Raw genomic sequence first — 9,538 nt, 5'->3', positions numbered from 1 at the left:
CCTAAAATATTTGGATGATTGAGGGAAACATCATTTACTATTTGCATTATCTGAAATTCTCCACATCACCAGACTATATATACACAATTCTGAATTATATTTATCCAAGAAATACTGCTTTAAGTAAAAACCTTAACATTTGAGGTGAGGAGTGGACCTCCCAACACAGTCCAAGTTTTTTTTTTTTTCAACAGCTTCAGAAAAATCAATAGGAGAGGAAAAGGGGATATGAGATGCTTTTAACTTTACTGTCACTCTTGAGTATCTACAGATCCCCCATCTCCATGAAGCAGAAACATGTTCCCTCCAATGCAAAGAAAATTGAAAACTTGAATGATTACATTTAAATCCTATTTAACCTGGAAGAATGTGAGCAATGTGCCTGCCAGGATATCAATAATGAATTTGGTCACTTGGGCCTAGAGTAAGAAAGTCATCCAAGATTGAACAAGAATGGAGTCTTTGAAGGTCGCCATTATGTAGCCCACCACAATGCATTAAGAATCTCAGAAGAATTTTTCGAGAACAAGTCAAGGCACAAATATATTTGAATTTTCAGAGAACAGATAATCCAACTGAGGGACATCAGGTCAAAGACTATAACAAGGAAAGCCAGGATATTAGCCATTCTTCTCCTCCTTCTCAGAGTCCTTGGTCACTCATCTACCCCAACATTTAGGAGAATGTCAAGGCATCCAGAACATACACCATCTATGGATAGTTGTCCAGGTCCTGAGGAAGTATCCTGATGGCCCAAAATACTCACTCAGAAGTACACAACCCAGAGGGAAAAGGGGGATGGGGAAAAGTAGAAGAAGGCAAAGGGGGGATAAATGGTGATTGAAGGAGACTCAACTTGGCATGGTAAACACACAATACAATATACAGGTGATGTAGTCTAGAATTGTACACCTGAAACCCATATAATTTTATTAATCAATGTCTCCCCAAGAAAGTTAATAAAATATTTTTTAAATCTCACTCACAAGCAAAAATTTTGTAACTTGCTTACAATGTATGTTATAAAGTTTAGAAATATTCTTCTTAAACAAAGGAAACCGATGGTGGTGGGGAAAAACACACAGACATACATGCCAGACAATACTGTTTTAAATTTTTTAAAGCTATGGTTAATGGACTTTACCACAGAATAACTCTACTTTTTTATCATCTATAGTCTATAGGGACAGTCAGATTGGACCTTCAGATGTCTGACTAAATCTGTTTTCTTCATACCAAATCTCAGTACTAAATAATATTAAATGATAATCTATTTTCTCCTGTGGTTAAGTTTCTCCAACATACTGGAAGGGCCTAGAATGCAGAGACTGGGTTTTTATTATTTACTTTTCTTCTCTCTAGCAAAGTACTTGTTTTATGAAACAGGTGCAATGAAATTTATGTGTGAGTTAATTGGTAAACATAAACACATGCTTGTCTTTGACATGACCCAATATGTTGTTCAGGATATGGCCCGACTAGACAAATTAATTTTAAAAGACAAAGGGTTTAACAACGGCTTTTGCAACTAAGGACTTGGCATTTTGTGGGTAATAATATACTCCCAGTGAAGAAGTGACTTGGCCTGGTCACTGTAGTTCCAAGCCCTAATGTAGTTCATGCCATACTCTTTTATCAATACAGAAAAATACCTAGAGCTCAAAGCCCAACTTCAAACAAGTAAGTACAGGGGCCCTTTCTGTTCTGAAAAGATGATTTATATGTTCTATCTATCAGTTTTGGCACATTTTATTATGAGAATGCAAGTCCTGAAATCCCAGAAGATTTCTAAACTAATGGATAAATCAGAGCTGGCTTTGGTACATACAAGGGGATACATCCTGGGGAATTTTGCAAAACTTGACTATATGGACCAAGCAGTTCTGGTGATTTCGAAGAGTCCAAGGGAAACAAACAAGGCTTTATTTGGGGTTATATAAAATAAGACCATATTAGAGACATAAATTACTAGGGGAAACATTTCAAATCCAAGGTAAACCATGGCTAAATGTTCCCTGTCTGGATGGCTTGCCCTCCAGGAGATCTGAATTTACCCAAGGTCAAATGGATACCAAGGTCAGAGGCAGAACCTGGAATAGAACTTAATTCCCAATAGGTAGGCTACAGCCTCAGGCCCAGTTTGAAGATTACACCCAAGGCTAAAACAAGCATTGTATCAGAAATCTGTAAGCCTTGAGTAAAATGAAACAAGTTCAATGACTCATAAAACTCCCATCTTTGAACAATTGACCTTTAGATTTAGTGAGCTGGAGGGGTAAGAATGAGATGATATCTTGTGTGTGCCATGTGTCTCTGATAAAAATTCCTAAGGGATAGGCAAGCCACCTGCAGATTTGTGGAAAATCATAGTTTAAGATACTAGTTTAAGATATTCTTCAGGAGTCTTGAGCCAAGCAGGTCCTCATGCTGAAATGAAACATGGACCCTGAACAAAATAAAATAAAAATGGATTTGTGAGTAACTGAGAGGGAATTGGACTTAATGCTGTGCCCACACATTGCCCAAAGCTGGAAATGACCAATGTTACTGAAAAATAAATAGAATTTTTTTTAAAAGACCTTGGAAATTGCCTGCATCAAATGAGCCCTGCTGCTCTTGACAGAGTCTATCTCAACTCTGGGCTACTCAGAAGAATCTGTCTTCTGAACAGCCACTTGCTGAAGAGAAAAAGGAAGGTGAATTCCTGCCTTTTCAAAGAGAGGGGGCTTGGATATAGTGGGAGTAGGAAGGACACACAGTCGAATTAAGTAGAAAAGAGGAGAAGGGTGACCCTTTCCAGTCTGAAGACAATTGATCAAGTTACCCTTTAAATATGGATTATCTCTAAAAGGGGCCTTTAACAAACCATTCTAAGAAACTCTCATTCTATGGTCAAATAAGTTTGGGAAATTCTAAATGCTATGTTCTTCTCCTAATCGTCCATAATACACATCAGCCTATTAAAGGCACTGAGAGCCCTAACCGGTTTGGCTTAGTGGGTAGAGCGTTGGCCTGTGGACTGAAAGGTCCCAGGTTTTGATTCCGGTCAAGGGCATGTACCTTGGTTGCAGGCACATCTCCAGTAGAGGGTGTGCAGGAGGCAGCTGCTCAATGTTTCTCTTTCATTGATGTTTCTAACTCTCTATCCTCCTCCCTTCCTCTCTGTAAAAAATCAATAAAATATATTTTTTTAAAAAAGGCACTGAGAAATCCTGTAGTATAGAGATCTTCAACAGCATTTAAATTGGCAGAACTGGTATTCAGACCTGGTCTACCTTTGAAGCTTATGCTTTTACTCATCTATGCCATAATGCTCCATTTTTAAATGAATATTTTTTCTTAATTTTGAAAAGCTTAAATAACACATACAAACAGAAAATAATGAAATAAACACATCTATGCACCCAGTGCCAGAAATTAACAAATGTTAACATTTTGTCATGTTTGTTTCTTATCTATATATATTTATAAAAGCCTAAGTGACTGTTAGACCATTTGACCAGTAGCTATGATGTGCACTGACGACCAGGGGACAGACGCTCAACACACAGGCATGGAAACATGGAAAAGACTGATGAATCTCAGAGGGAAGGGGGGAAGAGGGAAGGTGGGAAAAGATTAACCAAAGATCTTATATGCATTCTAGAGGCCCAGTGCATGGATTCATGCACTGGTGGGGTCTCAGCCTGGCCTGCAGGGATTAGGCTGAAACCAGCAATCTGACATCCCTGGAGGGGTCCTGAATTGCAAGAGGGTGCAGGCTAGGCTGACAGACCGTACTGGTGCATGAATCTGTGCACCAGGCCTCTAGTTTGTACATAAAATAAAACATTATGGATAAAATTAAAGTCCCCTTTGTTCTTTTTTTCTTTCCTTTTTTTTTGGCTGGGTACAGTGAACTTTATTGATAGTGCACAACAAAGTAGGGCTCCCTACACCCCTCCCCTTCTTTAGGGGGTCTGGGATAGAAATGGTGGTTGGGAGATTCTCAGTGTGTTGGGGGATTGTTCTGGGGCAAGGACTCTCCAGCAGCTGAGGGCCTCTCTTCATCTTGCTGGGGCTGGTGGTCCAGGGGACTCTTATTCCTTGGAGGCCATGTGGACCATAAGGTCCACCACCCTGTTGCTGTAGCCAAATTCATTGTCAAATCAGGAAATGAGCTTGACAAAGTGGTCATTGAGGGCAATGCTAGCCCCAGCATCAAAGGTGGAGGAGTGGGTATCACTGTTAAAGTTGCAGGAGACAACCTGGTCCTCAGTGTAGCCCAGGATGCCCTTGAGGGGGCCCTCTGATGCCTGCTTCACTACCTTCTTGATATCATCGTATTTGCCAGCTTTCTCCAGGTGACAGATCAGATCCACAACTGACACATTAGGGGTGGGGACATGGAAGGCCATGCCAGTGAGCTTCCCATTCAGCTCAGGAATGACCTTGCCCACAGCCTTGGCAGCACCAGTAGAAGCAGGGATGATGTTTTGGGCAGCCCCTGGCCATCATGCCACAGATTCCCAGAGAGGTCTTCTGGTTGGCAGTGATGGCATGGACTGTGTTCATGAGTCCTTCCATGATGCCAAAGTTGTCATGGATGACCTTGGCCAGGGGGGCCAAGCAGTTGGTGGTGCAGAAGGCATTGATGACAATCTTAAGGGAGTTGTCATACTTGTCATGGCTCACACCCATCACAAACATGGGGGCATCCACAGAAGGGGCAGAGATGATGACCCTCTTGGCTCTACCCTTCAAGTGAGCCCCAGCCTTCTCCATGGTAGTGAAGACACCGGTGGACTCCACAACATACTCAGCACCAGCATCACCCCATTTGATGTTGGCGGGATCTCGCTCTTGGAAGATGGAGATGGACTTTCCATTGATGACAATCTTCCCATTCTCATCCTTGACTGTGCCTTTAAACTTGCCATGAGTAGAATCATACTGGAACATGTAGACCATGTAGTTGAGGTCAATGAAGGGATCATTGATGGTGACAATATCCACTTTGCCAGAGTTTAAAAGCAGCCCTGGTGACCAGGCGCCCAATGTGGCCAAATCTGTTCACTCCAACCTTCACCATCGTGTCTCAGGGTTGTGGCTGCTGGCACAGGGCAGGAAGAGAGGCTGTCTGATGAACAGGAGGAGCAGAGAGCCCCCTTTGTTCTTTTTGTCTATCTCTCTCCTTCCTTCCCTGAAGCAAGGACTATGCCGAAATTGGTATTTCACATTTTCCTATTTTACACATATGTCATGTGTGTGTGTATATATATATATATATATATATATATATATATATTTCTGAGATAAATAGTATCTAGCATAAATATGTATAGTATCTGGCATCTATTTGTCTAGATATGGAATATCTAAATAAACAGTATCTAGCATTTTATTTTTAAATGCTATGTAAATGCTATCATGCTACATGTATCATTCTAAAATTTCTTTTTTCACTCAATATCACATTTCTGAGAGCTAACATACTATCTTAATTGTATAACATTTCATCATATGAAGTGAACCCTGTTTATTCATTCTCTTACAGATGAACATTAAGTTGCTTCCAAATTTTGCCATTACCACACAATGCTGCAATAAAAATTCTTGTTCATATGTCCTTATGCACCTGTAGAGATTCCCTGAGGTATATACCTAGAAGCAGAGCTGCTGAGTCATGGATTTTCAATCTTACGGGATAGTGCCAAATCACTCTTGGATGACCTTCTTATCCTTACTCTGTTCACTCCACACACTCTCCCAAAGCGCAAGGCACCATGAGAAAAGTAACAGGATTTTGCAAAAGAGTATCAGCAAACCGGTGTTCTAATGTGGCCTTAAGGCAGTCACCGAGAATTTCAGGGTCTTAGTTCCTCAACTGTAAAATAGGAATAATAATACTGTTCTGATCTTATCCCCTGGGCTTTAATGAACAAACAAAACTGTGATAGTGATTGAGTTTTCTAAACTAGAAAGTGCTGGATCATGTTCACTATTTTTGTTAATAAACACAGACATAAATCAGTCACCTTCATTCACCAAATGTCCGAGTGTCTACTATATATCAGGCACCAGATGAGAACTCAGCTCATTCTCATATAGGTTCATAACTATATTTAATGTTTTTCAAATTAGCTTCAAAGCTAGACCTTCCTCTTAAGTGCCATGATGCTGGACACTTTATTGGCAACTCCTGGTTGTTTGTTTCCAAAATTAATTTGTCAATGAGTTGTTTGAAATTCAAAACAAATTTTTCAATAGGACACTATGTCTAAGTGATCAGGGTCCAAATTGTCTTATAAATTGTCTGAGTGTAAGGAAGCCAACATATTATGAAGTAGTGACTAAATATAAGAGACGTTCTCATCTCACAAATAGGGAGTTTGAGGTACAGAAATGCTAATTAACTTGCTTGAGATCACACAACTAGAAAACAGTGGACAGTGGAGTCAGGATTCGAACCCAGGATGGATGCTATGTGCTCTTTGTACTACTTTACATGTATATGCATGTTACCTCATGACTTATAAAACTGAGTCTATAGGAAAATGAATACCAAGAAATGGCAAGAAAAGGTGGTGATAGCTCAGAGAATGTGTGTACCCACCTCAGTCTCCCAGTCACTCATGAGCAGTCAAATATCTGTGCTCTTTCTAGCAATGGCCCCAGAAAACATTGGTAGAGAAGGAACTATAAAGAGAAAACATGGTTTTCTGGGATTGGAGACAGAACTGTTTCCTAATTCTGTCACAACAGCATGACCTTTCTTTCTTTTTTAAAAAAAATATATTTTATTGATTTTTTACAGAGAGAAAGGGAGAGAGATAGAGAGCTAGAAACATTGATGAGAGAGAAACATCAATTCAGTTGCCTCCTGCACACTCCCCACCGAGGATGTGCCCGCAACCAAGGTACATGCCCCTGACCGGAATTGAACTTGGGACCCTTCAGTCTGCAGGCCGACTCTCCATCCACTGAGCCAAACCAGCCAGGGCAGCAAGACCTTTCTTGTAATGACTAACACCTGTATAGTTTTTCTATAGCTTACTTATGGAGGTATCCATAAAATGTAGAAACATGAAAGGAAATCTTGATGTATGATGCTTGGGACCTTAGAGACTGCTTTCCTATCCTTTCATTCCTTTCCAAATGAAAGGCTCATAAATTGGAGTAAATGAATAACTATAAACTTGAAGTTATGGGAGAACAATTGAAATTAAGCATGAAACTTAATAAATCTCTTCAAGAACAAACTTTCCTTCTATCAAACACAAGCAGGCTCTGCTGATTTCAGAATTGTTTTATGTTATTTATTTTTTAAATATATTTTTATTGATTTTGGAGTGGGAGAGAGAGAGAGAGAGAGAGAGAGAGAGAGAGAGAGAGAGAGAATGAGAATCATTGAACGGCTGCCTCCTGCACACCTCCTACTGGGGATCAAGCCCACAATCCTGGCATGTGCCCTGATCGGGAATTGAACCCTGACTTCCTAGTTCATAGGTTGATGCTGAGCCACACCAGCTGGGCCAGAATTATTTTATTAAACAGTTAAAATTTTATTTGAAGCAGTTAGAACTGCTACAAATTAGAACAAGTAATAGGAAGAAAGTTCCCGTTCATATTAGCAACAAAACCTATAAACTACCTATGAACAAACACAAAAACGATGAAAAGCATACACCAAATCTCACCAGAGATATGGTCTGGTTTTGATATCATTGTTCAGCTAGCTTTACAAAATATGTTGGGTGGTTTCCCACCTCTTTAAATATTGTTTGGAACAGTTTGTATAAAATGGGAATTACCTGTTCCTTGAAGGTTTGCTGGAACTCACCCATAAAGTTAGCTGGGTCTGATGCATTTTCTTAGGAAAAATCTTTGGTTTCTGTTTCCATTTTTTATGTTTATTGGCATATGTTGTTGAGTTCATCTGATAATTTATATGTTCCTTAAAATATTCTGCTTCTTTAGGTTTCAAATTCCTTAGTACTAAGTTGTTCCATAAAATTTTATAAGTTAAAAAATATTGTTAAGCATTTTTGTTTGTCTCTATTTTCATTTCCAGATTCTGTATATTTGTGCTTTTTTTACTCATTGATTTTTTGTCTAAGAGTATTGTTTATTTTACAGAACTTTTCAAAGAACCAGCTTTTAGTTTTGTTAATCAACTCTAACTTTTGGTATTTGTGCATTTTTTAAAATTAGATTTTGCTTTCATTTCAATTTGTTGGTTTGTTCTTCAGATCTATCCAGTATGTTATTTACTGTACCTAATGAATTTTTACTTTTCTTTGTGTATACACACACACACACACACACACACACACACGTACACATACACAAATATATCCTCTCAAGTCTTCAATATTTTTGTTTATATTCACCTGTTACTGTCTTATATGTCCTGTTTTTATCTCATAATTTCTTCCATTATCATTTTAAAGATCTTACTGTTAAAGTCCTTTTCTGATTGGATTACTAACGCTACTTCCTGAGATAAGAGTATTTTTATTACTTAGGCGTGTTAGTCCCTGTTGAAGTATAGTTTTTCCTCAGGGGTTTAGTGATGTTTGGTTGTGAGTTCATCTTCTGCAACAGAATTCCCATCCCTGTGTCTTGAGCTTAAGTGGCTTTCTGGGCTGAGTTCCTGCCAGTAAGTGACTTACTGCAAAAGTAGTCTTAATTTAGTGCTGTAACTTCTGCTCTCCATTTTCTTTGATACATTGGCCTATAAACCAAGAAAAACTTTTTCTGTTCCCAAATACCAATTTTATTATTTCAGTATTTAAATATATCCTTTACTTCGTTTTTGTAGGTTTGGGCTGAGTAGAAAAGATTTTAGTGCATGCTCATTCAATTTTATTTGTATTTCTAAATGCCTTTGCCTTATCTAGTTCAATATGACAGTATTCTTCAAGAAGAAGCTCATGCTAGGTGTATCTTTATTGGTCAAAAACAGTTATTTGTAATAGTTAATGACTTTCCTTGAATTTTGCCTTGAAATTAATATTACAATCTCTGCTTTTTTTTTCATTAGATTTGCAACGCCTACCATTGCTAAAAAGACTGCTTTTAAACTTTCAAGATGTGTTATATGTGTTCCTTATCAAGAAATGAATAATTAGATTTTTTAAATCTACCTTGAGACTCTGTCTTTTAATAAAGTAAATTGGTTCATGATGCTTTTGTTTAAAACTGGTATATATAACCTGTAATTTTCTTAATGTATGTATGTACAATACATATAGATAACATTTACAACATATTTAACATATAACATATATATGATCTGCAATAATGTGGTACTGTATTATTGTGAAGTTTTCTTGTTATTAATTCTATAAATTGTTATGTATAAGATTTTCAAAAGCTTTTTATAACCTCTAGTAATTTTTATCTTGGTTAGAAATGAGATAGTATCTTTTCAATACTCTAATTTTTCTTCATTCTTCCCTCATTTCATGATTTCAGTTTCTATAATCTTGGACTTTAAATACAAATTATGTATAATATAATAATGTTCAGTTTAGAAAAAATTGAAATTTACATT

At 38.0% G+C, this 9,538-nt stretch overlaps 1 pseudogene; it reads right to left on the bottom strand.

Annotated features, from left to right (window-relative positions):
- Nucleotides 1-4,079: 4,079 nt before the first annotated feature.
- On the bottom strand, nucleotides 4,080-5,071 carry LOC139005738 (glyceraldehyde-3-phosphate dehydrogenase-like; annotated as a pseudogene).
- Between the last annotated feature and the right edge of the window lie 4,467 nt (nucleotides 5,072-9,538).

Source organism: Myotis yumanensis, unplaced genomic scaffold (assembly GCF_028538775.1).
Source record: "Myotis yumanensis isolate MYYU_CA2020_CCGP unplaced genomic scaffold, mMyoYum1.0.hap1 SCAF_3, whole genome shotgun sequence".
NCBI classification, from domain to species: Eukaryota; Metazoa; Chordata; class Mammalia; order Chiroptera; family Vespertilionidae; genus Myotis; species Myotis yumanensis.
Note: the sequence above shows the minus strand (reverse complement) of the source record. Positions and strands in the feature narration are given on the sequence as shown.